Source organism: Saccopteryx leptura, chromosome 2 (genome assembly GCF_036850995.1).
Source record: "Saccopteryx leptura isolate mSacLep1 chromosome 2, mSacLep1_pri_phased_curated, whole genome shotgun sequence".
In the NCBI taxonomy this organism is placed as follows: domain Eukaryota; kingdom Metazoa; phylum Chordata; class Mammalia; order Chiroptera; family Emballonuridae; genus Saccopteryx; species Saccopteryx leptura.
In genome coordinates, this window is record NC_089504.1 from 251,972,027 (window position 1) to 251,984,601 (window position 12,575).

General features: G+C 47.4%; 1 protein-coding gene across 5 annotated transcripts in view; it reads right to left on the reverse strand.

Annotated features, from left to right (window-relative positions):
- Positions 1–12,575, reverse strand: part of DEDD (death effector domain containing) — a 126,113-nt gene that overhangs the window by 3,422 nt on the left and 110,116 nt on the right. The window contains exons 1-2 of one of the 5 annotated variants that reach the window (XM_066371329.1): positions 9,271–9,459; positions 7,534–7,566 (exon numbers count right to left, since the gene is read on the reverse strand). The gene's annotated coding sequence lies outside the window, so the exon portion shown is untranslated. The other 4 variants (XM_066371330.1, XM_066371333.1, XM_066371331.1 and 1 more) reach the window with 4 other exon arrangements.

The window sequence follows — 12,575 nt, forward strand, 5'->3', positions numbered from 1 at the left end:
TTATTCATTCCTGCACTTCCAGTGCTAACATAATGCCTGGCACACTGTAGTGCTTATTAAGTGTTTATTTAAAAAAATAAAGCCGCCTGACCTGTGGTGGCGCAGTGGGTAAAAGCATCGACCTGGAACACTGAGGTTGCCAGTTCAAAACCCCGGGCTTCCCTGGTCAAGGCACATATGGGAGTTGATGCTTTCTGCTCCTCCCTCCCTTCTCTCTCTGTTTCTGTCTCTCTCTGTCTCTAAAATGAATAAATAAAATCTAAAACAAAACAAAAAAGCCAAGCTTGATCAGTGGTGGCGCAATGGACAGAGTGCAGACCTGGGACACTGAGGTCCCAGGTTCAAAACCCCAAGGTCAGTGGCTTGAGCACGGGATCATCTATTATCCACATGATCCCATGGTCACTGGCTTGAGTCCAAAGGTCAATGGCTTGAGGCCCAAAGTTGCTGGCTTGAACAAGAGGTCACACGGCTCAGCTGGAGCCCCCTCCTCCCCAATCAAGGCACATATGAGAAGCAGTTAGTGAACAACTGAAGTGCTACAACTACGAGTTGATGCTTCTCATCTCTCTCCCTTCCCATCTATCTCTTACAAAAATAAAGATAAAAATAAATAAAAGGGCCTGATCAGGTGGTGGCGCAGTGGATAGAGCTTCAGATTGGGACGTGGAGGACCCAGGTTTGAGACCCCGAGGTCGCCAGCTTGGGCGCGGGCTCATCTGGTTTGAGCAAGGCATACCAGCTTGAGCCCGAGGTTGTTGGCTCGAGCAAGGGGTCCCTCGGTCTGCTGTAGCCCCCCAGTCAAGACACATATGAGAAATCAATCAATGAACAACTAAGGAACCGCAAAGAAAAATTGATGTTTCTTATCTCTCTCACTTTCTGTCTATCCCTATCTGTCCCTCTCTCTGACTCTGTCTCTGCCACAAAAAAAATAAATAAAATAAAATAAAATAGGCCTAGGGCTCTCCAGATACAACAGATGGTGCCCCGACTCTAAGCCTCTGTTGGAGAATTAAGAGTCACTTTACCTAAATGAATGTTATATGTGCCTGGCCTGTGATGATACAGAGGATAAAGTGTTGAACTGGAATGCTGAGGTCGCTGGTTCTGGGCTTACCTGGTCAAGGCACACATGACAAGCAATCAAGGAACAACTAAAGTGAAGCAACTATGAGTCTCACTCCACCCGCCCCTCCTCTCTCTCCTGTCTCTTTAAAACCACTACATAAAATCTTAAAAAAAAAAAAAAAAAAAAAAAGAATGTTATATGCAATGTCAGTGTTACACATTCAGCAGAAATTGCTATTAGGTATCACCCTGATTGCTCCTACCTCCAAAATACTGATTGGTCCTCTGTGCTCCCCTGAACTAGTTTACCTCTTAAATGCAGGCAAAACTGCTTGCAGTGTCCAGTTAGCTCAGTCAGTTAGATTGTTGTCCCAAAACACCAAGGTTGCGGGTTCAATCCCTGGTCAGGGCACATATGGGAAGTGACCAATGAATGCACAACTAAGTGGAACAACAATGACTGCTTCTCTCTCTCAAATCAATGAATTTTAAAATGTATGCAAAATTGAGCAGAAGTAGAGAAATTCATGGAAGCAGATGAACCTAGGGACTGAGGGCAGAAAACTGAAATCTTCAGGGTGAGAACAAGCTGTCGAGCTGTGTGACCTTAAGCAAGTCACTTAACTTCAAAGTATTACTGCCCCGTCTACAAAACAGGCACAAAGAAACAACTCTTCAGACTTGTTAATACTCCACTGAGAAAATACATGTAAAATCACTTTGTAAATTGTATATAAATCATCATGAAAGAGATTTCAAAGAAATAAGCATCTTTGACCTCAGTAGCCCAGATTCATCCTTCCATAAACCTCTTTAGATTTCCTACAATCCAACCAAGTCCAGGAGCACAACTGCTCAGAAGGTTAATCAATAATATTTACAAAACTCATAGACTTAAATCCAGAAACATTACTCAGCTCCTGTGGTGGCATTCTTGTAAGCCTTCTGTGCTACCTGTACCTCTGGATGTTCAGACCCATCTGGATATGCCACTTCTAAACTTTCCTCGTGGTTTCATTTACCAGTCCCTTGTCAATGACCTACTATAGCCCTACATTCATTCTATAAGTTGGCATGTGATTCACAATGTTCCTTTATCCTGAGTAATGTCAAGGATGCAGGCAATAACCAATCCTCAGGTCCAACAACATTTACCTCCACTCTAGCTGCTTATATACTGCTCACAAAAATTAAGAGATATTTTATAGCTTCATAGTAGACCCACTGCTCCCCCACCACCACAATGTCCAACCACCCAACCATTATACACTCCTGTTGATGCTACTCCTAAGTATTTCTGAAATCTGCCTCACCTTTCCCCCTCCACTGCCACTGCTCTGGTTCAGGTCCCAATAATCTCTCACCTGGACTTCTGCAATGGCCTCTTTAAGGGCTCTGTTTACCACCAGGCTTAGCCCACCTAAATCCACCACCCCCATATCCAGCTGAATTAACTATCTAAAATGCATGAGACCACATCACTTTTCTGCTTAAGATCTACTTTTATTCCTTTCCTTACCTATAAGAACACTCCAAACTCCTTACAAAACACATAAAACCTTCTAAGATCCGGCCCTGCCTACCTTTCCAACCTCATAACCCACTTTTTATTGTCTAACATTATCAGCATGTTTATGGTTCACATACATCATGCAATTCACTTCTTTGTACCTTCCCTCAGGCCATTCCCTTTGCCTAAATGCCCTTCTTCCTTCTTATCCCACATCCCCGTCACACTTATTTAGATGGCTAACTTGGCCTGACCAGGCGGTGGCGCAGTGGATAGAGCGTCGGACTGGGGTGCAGAGGACCCAGGTTCGAGACCCCGAGGTCGCCAGCTTGAGCGTTGGCTCATCTGGTTTGAGCAAGAGCCCACCAGCTTGAACCCAAGGTCTCTGGCTCCAGCAAGGGGTTGCTCGGTCTGCTGTAGCCCCACGGTCAAGGCACATATGAGAAAGCAATCAATGAACAGCTAAGGTGTTGTAACACGCAATGAAAAACTAATGATTGATGCTTCTCATCTCTCTCCATTCCTGTCTGTCTGTCCCTGTCTATCCCTCTCTCTGACTCACTCTCTGTCTCTGTAAAAAATAAATAAATAAATTTAGATGGCTAACTTGTAATGCACCCTTTTTTTTTTTTTTTTTCGTTTTTTTATTTATTCATTTTTAGAGAGGAGAGAGAGAGACCAAGAGAGAGGAGAGAAAGAGAGAGAGAAAGGGGGGAGGAGCCGGAAGCATCAACTCCCATATGTGCCTTGACCAGGCAAGCCCAGGGTTTCGAACCAGCGACCTCAGCATTTCCAGGTCAATGCTTTATCCACTGTGCCATCACAGGTCAGGCGTAATGCACCCTTTAAGAGTTAGCTTGGATGCCATCTTCAAATTCATTCTCTACACCAGGGGTCCCCAAACTACGGCCCGTGGGCCGCATGCAGCCCCCTGAGGCCATTTATCCGGCCCCTGCCGCACTTCTGGAAGGGGCACCTCTTTCATTGGTGGTCAGTGAAAGGAGCATAGTTCCCATTGAAATACTGGTCAGTTTGTTGATTTAAATTTACTTGTTCTTTATTTTAAATATTGTATTTGTTCCCGTTTTGTTTTTTTACTTTAAAATAAGATGTGCAGTATGCATAGCGATTTGTTCATAGTTTTTCTTATGGTCCGGCCCTCCAATTGTCTGAGGGACAGTGAACTGGCCCCCTGTGTAAAAAGTTTGAGGACCTCTGTTCTACACCTTATGCTGGGATAAGTGCTCTTCTGTGCTCCCATGGAACAATGCATATTTCCTTCAGCCCATTTATCCAATTGTACTAAAATTATTTATGCATTTATTCAGCAACTCAGGTAGAGGAACTAGGTAATATTTATCTTTATATCCCTAGTGCCTAGCAATAGGCAGAGCCTGGCACATAGACTAAACTTAATCTCCAAGATATCATCACAAGCAATACCCATTAAGAAACAAACTCAAATAAATCCAAGAGTGAGAAGATCTCATTAAAAATACATACGTGAGCCCTGGCCAGTTGGCTCAGCAGTACAGCGTTGGCCCAGCATGTGGAAGTCCCAGGTACGATTCCCAGCCAGGGCACACAGGAGAAGCACCCATCTGCTTCTCCACCCTTCCCCCTCTCCTTTCTCTCTGACTCACTTCCCCTCCCGCAGCCAAGGCTCCACTGGAGCAAGTTGGCCCACGCACTGAGGATGGCACCACAACCTCACCTCAGGTGCTAAAATGGTTCTGGTTGCAATGGAGCAATGCCCCAGATGGGCAGAGCATTGCCCCCTAGTGGGCTTGCCAGGTTGATCTCGGGCACATGTGGGAATCTGTCTCTCCGTCTCCCCGCTTCTCACTTCAGAAAAATACAAAAAAAACCCAAAAACCCTCTAAAAAAACATACATGCAACTTGGTTATCATGCATATGCTGTAGCTAGCTAGCTGTAGCCTCCTGACACTGCAGAAACACCCAATCCACAGCACCTTACTGAACAAGGCAGGTGGTTTTGTCCATTTCAAACACCAAGAAACTGAGTCTAAATTAAAGAAGAGAATACAATAGGCTACTTCAGAACAGCCAAGGTAATGCATCTCAGAAAACTAAAGAGCAAGGAGAACTTGGCCCTCTCTGCCCAGTAATCCTAAAATAGAAGCAAAGAAAGTCATACACTTAAGAAAAGGGAAGCCCACCTTGGAATCAGCCCCAAACCATAGGTTCTGATATGTGGACAGGACAGAAAGCCTGTATCTACTTAGGAGATACCCCACCCAAAGCAAGGGAAACAGCTGGGAAAATAGCTATTCAAGCATAGACTGGATTTTCTTGTCTCTTCATCTTTTGTTTCACCTGCTGCAGTCACTGGTACAAATTGAGAAGACAGAAGGAAAATAACTTCTTGCTTATACCAGGCAACATGGAAAACTGACCCTCCTCAGAGCACCTACCACTTCTCCTTGTTCCCTATCCCATCTGTTCCCTTTGGCCACCTGTTGATTATGAGGATCCCAGAAAAGCAGATGGGCAGGTTTCACATTCAACCAATCAGAAGGCAGGTTGCTCCAGAGCTCCCTAATTCAAAGTGTCCTATGTGTAAACCCCAGGAATTTAAGAAATATTGCATCACATAACAAGCCACTGGAAAATGAGGCAGAAGCCCTGACCAGATAGCTCAGTTGGTTAAAGCATCATCCTGATACATCAAGGTTGCAGGCTCAATCCCCGGTCAGGGAACGTTCAAGACTCAACCAATAACTGAATAAATAAATGAACATGGAACAACAAATTGCTGTCTGTCTGTCTCGCCCAAATCAATAAATTTTTTAAAGTTAAAAAAAAAGGAAAGAAAATGAGGCAGTATACAAAAGAGCCCTGTGGTCCTAGTTATTCATCAATGTATACAATCCTTTAACAAGCTTCAATTCTCTGAGGTTACCTACCTACCTTCAAGGGGAAAAACAGCCACTTTTAAGTTCTAGATTCCCCAGGACAGATCATTTAAGGTGCCTGAATTATCAGAGCCTCAAGGTCAGCGGTTCCAAACCAGAGATGATTTCGCCCCCGTGGGGACTTTCAGCAATGTATGGAGACATTTTAGATTGTCATGAGGGTGGTGTAAGGGCGGGTGTTACCAGCGAGCAGTTAATAAAGGTCATGGATGCTGCTGAGCACCTACAATGCATCGGACAGTCCCCCACATCAAAGAAGTATCTGGCCCAAAATGTCAAGTGTTGAGAATGAGAAACCCTACTCCATATGGAGCATGATTAAAGGTCTAATACAACAGAGACAGTATGTCACTTTCCACCCTAGATCTGGAGAAGAAAGCCTCTTGGTTCCTCTGACCCAAACCATGAAACAGTATTCCAGAAGAAAAGCCTGACAGACTCATTTAACTTCTAAGTCCAACTGGCACTTAAGAGTTCCACCCCACTCCAACCTCAGTCTCTACCACCTGCTGTTGCCATTCAGGTGAAAAGCAGGTGGTAGGGCTACCCTCCCTCTGCCCCATTCTGGGAGGTCTAATTTGACCTAGTTCAATCTGGACCTCTGGGCATAAGAGAACTGCCATCCTGTGCAAGACACACAAAAGGACCCCGCACTTAACCCTCAGGGCATCTTTAAAGTCCTAAAACGAGACCAGTAGCAGATCCTTCCTTGTTAGGTTGCTGATCAGACATATTCAGTGAAGCAAAACGGAAAAGAGGCCTAAATTTCCCAAGGCCATGTCCTTGGGAGAAATGTCAGAAGCCTGAGTAACAGGCAGCCCCCCTGATTAATTATCATCTAGGACGGTGAGTTCAGTCACTCAGCAATCCAGATGAGGGTTCCAAAAATCTATCTTAACTTTACATTAAAAGAGCATGGCTAGCCCTGACCGATTAGCTCAGTTGATTAGGAGAGTGGTCCTGAAAAACCAGGGTTGCAGGTTTCATCTCTCTGGTCAGGGCACATGAGACATGACATTCAATGAATGCACAACTAAGTGAAACAACAAATGAATGCCCCACTCCTCTGTCTCTCTAAAATCGATCAATTAAACAACAGCAAAAAAAAAGAACATGGCCAACTTCCTCTTACAACAAAATACATTCCGTTTTCTGTGGCAATAAAACAAGGGAACTCACCTTAAATGATACAGAGAACCCAAAGTAAGGTACCAGTAGTGAGGAGAATGTACCCACTCTGAACAGAGGTGAGCAAGAACTGAGTGCTGGTGCCTGAAATAATGCTAGATATAGATACCATGAGACAAAATTCCAGTCAACACTAGTCCTATTCTCACTGGTTGATTTGAGTCCATCTGAGATCCTACCATGAGTCCTTCACTACAGTTTCCCCAAAATAATACTTTATTCTGATAAATTCCTACATTTCTTAAAGAGTTGTAGTTTCTTCTCTCTAGGGAGGTTCAAGCCAGTCAAGGACCAGTCTATATGCATAGACTGGATTTCCTCTTTATTGGTTGTTCCCTATTAGGTTTCTATTTCCAAGTAAAGTCAACTCTCATCCCAAATAGGGATGAGATCTGCACTTTCACAAAACCAGAGGCATCTGACTCTGTCAGAAGACTGAAGAAAGCAGTTATGTGGAATAAATAAAAAACGTGATGCCCTGAACAAAAAGAAAAAAGAGTACAACAGCAACCTTCCAAGGGGAATGTTTAGTAGACATCATACTTGACGCAATGCTCCATACGTCAAAAAATGTTTCTCTCAGAGCTGACCAAGACAACTAGATAAAAAAACAAACCCTGGAGACTTGCCCAACACACCTAATTTCTGCTCTCCTTTCCCTCCTACCTATATCCAGTTACCATAACACACCATATACACTCAGTTTGTTAGGTAAAAACTCATTTTACCTGCCATCTACCCCATTACCAAGCTCAACCCAATACATTTCTCATGCTATTCCCATTCCCTTACAATGTTTTAAAACAATAAAAAAGTTCCAGACTTACCTCTGCCAGAAACTTAATTTCCCAGGTGTCTTCCTAGCAGAAGGTTGGAAGCCAGCAGCAAAACAAAAACAAACATGGGAGGGAAAAGAGTCAATTCTCAAGCTTTATTTTGAAACCTGAAAGGCCCAAAAGTTAGTCAATTTTAGTTGCAAAAATACATAGACAAGCCTAAAAGCTATTTCAACAGTAACGATCCCCTGCAAACTAAATAAGAGAACCCACCCCCAACAAAGTCACCAGGCTCCACTAATTCTCCACTAGCCAATTCACAAAAAGTTAAAAAATTTAAAAACCCCAAAATTTCCTGACTCAATGGCTGATGGCAAGAAAGGTCCCAACTTCAACGACTTGTCAGAGAAATAATTACTCTCTTACACATTCTCACCTGAATCCTCAATTCCTTATGAGACCCACCTGGTTTTATTACAATATTAACGTTTCCTTTCATCTTCAGGGAGAACTGGGGAAAGCGGTTACAAAGGAGGCCCTCTCCATCGATCACTTGACTTATCCGAGCAGAGTTGTCCTGCAAATTCCATCCTAGCCCTTTCCCTTACCAGCCACACAGAGAGAACAAAATATCCACTGTCACGGCATTCATTCAGACATGTACACTTCAACGAGGACATTTCCTATATATAAAGGCTGACCCCTCCCTCCGAGCACCCAAACAGCAAAAGAAAGGTCTGGAAAGTAAAGCAATTCATGTAATAAGCCCGGCTGCCTCCAAGCCATCCGTGTTTTCTCCTCCCTTTCTCAGACTCTTCGAGCCTCCACTTGAGCGCCCCGGGCTCCGACACAGCACGACCATTTATTTCCCTGTTCCCACACTGCTCAACACCAGAAAACTCCTTTACTCCTACTCCACTCCCGTGACAGCCGCTTCCCCATTTCCCCTTCTTTTCACAGCCAGGACGAACAAGAGAGAGCTCAGCTGGGGAGCCTTGGAGACAAAATCCAGTAGAACTGACCTCGGCCAACTCCAATTCTTCAAACCCACCTGACCCTTCCCCGCGCTCTGCCCGCTTGAGCAAAAGCTGGAGGCCTGGCGATCAGAATTGGCTGCTGCTGCTCCCCTCCCTCGCCCGTGCCCCCGTCAGGGAAGAGGGACCCCCAGCCCCGCCTCAACACGCAGCTCCGCTGTCCTGTCGCCCAGCCCGCTCCTCTCCCTCCCCAAACTTTCTCCATTACCTCGTCACACGCCAGCTCTCTACTCCCCAAACCTCAGTCCTCGCCCATTCCACCCGAATGCTGCCGTAGGCCCTTGCCCTCCCACCGCCAACTGAACACTTTCAAGCCCTCCCCTGAACCTCCAGGTCCGACCCTCCCTGCCCACGCTCACAACACCCCTCCCAGGAGTCCCGTCCGCCCGCCGCCCGCCCGCACAGCCGGCCCCCCGCACCCCGGGCCCGCCCTCCGCCCCCGCCCCGCGACCCCGCGACCCCGCGACCCCGCGGGACCACGGCCTCGCTCCGCCCGCCTCGCCTCCGTCTCGCCGCGCGGCACCGCGGACGCCCCTCCCCAGGCTCCCGCCCCCGCCCGGCCCCCCGCACGCCCCTCGGCCGCGCCCCTCCCCCACCTGGCGGCGGCCGTCACCTCCCGCCCCCGAGGTCCCCAGCGGGCTGGACGTCGCCGCCGCCTCCTTCACTTTCCTTCCCGCAGCCCTCCGCGGCCCCGCCCGGCCCCGCCCCGTCCCGCTCGAGCCCCGTCCCCACTCCGGCCGTCCCGCCGCCTCACCCTGGGCTCAAGCTCGGCGCCGCCATGTTGGATCCATCCGCGCCGCTCCCCCCGCCGTCTCCCGGCGCCGCATCCGGGCTCCTGTCGCCGCCGCCGCCGCCGCGGGCGTGGGGCTGGGGAGGGGAGTGGGGAGGAGAGGCGGGCGGGGGCGGGGAGAGCTGCGTCCTGAGCGGCGCCTCCGGAACCTGGCGGCTGCTGGCCGGCTCGTGGCGGCGTCAGGACCGCAGTTGGGCAGGAGCTGAGTAGCCATGCTAGGTGAGGGCAGCCTGGCGGCGGCATTGCACTGAACGGGTGTAGCTTCACGTAGGCGGCCGGAACGGAGCCTGGCGGCCATCTTGCTTTGGGGCAGCCTGGCAACGCGAGCGTCTCCTGCCCGACAGCGGCTTCGGGGCCGCGGGAGGGAGACGGAGGGTCGCTTTCGTGGTGTGGAAACGTGGATGGCGGCACAGCTGGCTGGTGTCGACTCGAAGACCCACTGAAAGAAGGGCTGGCCGCCATGACGCATAAGGGCGGAACTTCCCCGGTCGGGGTTCCGCGACGGGGGGTAAAGTTCGCGATCTGAATTTGACCTTTGCTCTGAGCTTCCTGTTAACTAGGACGTTCCGGAAACCTGGTCCGCGGCACCAGACTTGCTCGGATGCCCTATCGGATTTCACTCTGAGCATTTGCCTTTCTGAGCACCTGCTTCTTGAAGGAAGTGTCGCCCAAGCTGAGTCCTGGACTCTTGGGAATCGGGGATGGGGGCCCGGGCAGCGGATGTGGTCTGTGAGGTCGGGGTCGGGGCGGGGGCACTATCTCACAAAGCTTTGTAAATTGGTTGACTTTATCCTAAGAGCAACGGTTAGGCTTTGAAAAGTCTTAGCAGAGGTGTGAACAGTTGTATTTGCAGTTTAAAGATCGCTAGTAGAATGAGGACGATGGACTGGAGCGGAGGAAGGTAGAGGCACAGAGAATAATTGGGAAGCTCTTCCCCACGCCAGAGATGGCAGTGGTCTGCCCTATGGAAGGGAGTATAAGGATGGGAAAATAGATTGGAAATGGGTGTGCGGCAGTAGGAGAAATTCAAGATACTGCCTAGTGTTCAGACTTCAGCAGTTGGGGAATAATGATGTCACTTTTTTGTTTTGGAAGATAAAATGAGTACCAGGTGTCTGTAGGTTATCTATTAGACGATGGAGTATGAGATCATATGGGCTTGGAACTTGAAACCTTTGGTGAGTGAGATTCACTTGCGCATGTGAATAGAGATGGTTGTTGAAGCCATAGAAGTGAACAAGGTTGCCTAGAGAGAGGAACACCTGCACTTAAGAGATGAGCCTGACCAGGCAGTGGCACAATGGATAGAGCGTTGGACTGGGACATAGAGGACCCAGGTTCGAGACCCTGAGGTTGCCAGCTTGAGCGCAGGCTCATCTGGTTTAAGCAAGGCTCACCAGCTTGAACCCAAGATCGCTGGCTCTAGCAAGGGGTCACTCGGTCTGCTGTAGCCTCTTGGTCAAGGCACATATGAAAAAGCAATCAGTGAACAACTAAGGTGCCGCAACGAAGAATTGATGCTTCTCATCTCTCTCCCTTCCTGTCTGTCTATCCCTATCTGTCCCTCTCTGACTCTGTCATAAAAAAAAAAAAGATGAAGTGAGAAAATGAGGACACTGACAAGTGGCAAAGACAGGAGAGGAAGAAATAGAAGAGAAGTAGCAAGGAAGCTAGTCAAAGGGTGAAAAGTAACAGAGCTGGCAAAATGAGACTTAAATGTGTCTGTTGGATTTTTTTTTTCTCTTCAAGTGAGAAGTGGAGAGGCAGTCAGACTCCTGTATGCACCCGACCGGGATCCCACCCAGCATAGGCATATCCACTAGGGGGCGATGCTCTGCCCCTCTGGGGCATTGCTCCCTTCAGGCTGGAGCCTGAGGTGGAGGCCATGGAGCGGCGCCTCCGGAACCTGGCGGCTTCAGCGCCCATGCCAACTTTGCTCCAATGGAGCCTTGGCTGAGGGAGGGAAAGAGAGATAGAGAGGGGGAAGGGTGGAGAAACAGATGGGCGCTTCTTCTGTGTACCCTGACCAGGGATCAAACCCAGGACTTCCACGTACCAGGCTGATGCTCTAAGGCTGAACCAACCAGCCAGGGCGGTGTCAGTTGGATTTTGCAACAAGGTTGTCATTTAGTAATTTTGGAGGAATATGTTTCAGAGACATGGTGGATTAGAACAAGATTGAAGTAAATTGGGTGACGGGAAAGGCATGATGGACACGGTGGGACAAAAGTAGGTTTACAGTTTGTATGGAAAATAATACAATAAATAATAAAAGAAAAAAATAATAAAAGAGTAAACTTTTATGGACTCACAACTTAAACCTACTTTTGTCACAGGCCATATAGATATAATCTTTTATGGTGTTAACTGTAAAAAGAGACCAGCAGTAGGGTGTAGCATGAGAGCATTCCAAAGAAAGAGAAGTTTTAGGGGACTGGAACAGCCAGATGGAGATGTCCTAACAGCAGTTGAATATACAGATCTAACTGTAGAACAATATATTAAGTTGAAAAAAGAAAGAAAGTGTAGAACAATCTACATGGCACGTTTACACAGGCGTTAAAAAATTAACCATGATGCCTGACCTGTGGTGGCGCAGTGGATAAAGCGTCGACCTGGAAATGCTGAGGTCGCCGGTTCGAAACCCTGGGCTTGCCTGGTCAAGGTACATATGGGAGTTGATGCTTCCAGCTCCTCCCCCCTCTCTCTCTCTGTCTCTCTCTCCTTTCTTTCCCTCTTGTCTCTTTCTCTCCCTCTCTCTCTCCTCTCTAAAAATGAATAAATAAAAATTAAAAAAAAAAAAAACTTAAAAAAAAAAAATTAACCATGAAATGTGGGACTGGGAGGATTGAAACATACTTTTTAGATCTATCTTTACTGTTTCAATTTGTTTTACTTGTGTGTATATATATCCCTCTTATAGAAAACTACTTTTAAAACACTCTATGGATGTCTAGGCCAGAAATTCTGAATCATACGCATTTGAGGGCTTGTTGAAGCCATAGATTTGGATAAGGTTCCCAGAGAATAGTAGAGGGCTAAGAAGAGTGCTCTATGGAATTCCATCATGTAAGGCCCAAATACAAGAGGAGGCCTTGGAGGGTCTTTGAAAAGGAACAGCCACGAGGAAGAATAAAAATTGGTTGATATTGTCAGAGAATCAAAAGGAAAGGAGTGTTTCAAGAGGGTGAAAGTTGTTAAAAAATGTCAGATATCCCCAGAGGGGCTGCTAACAGGACAGGTGCTTTTGGCTCCAAACCCAGGTTTTC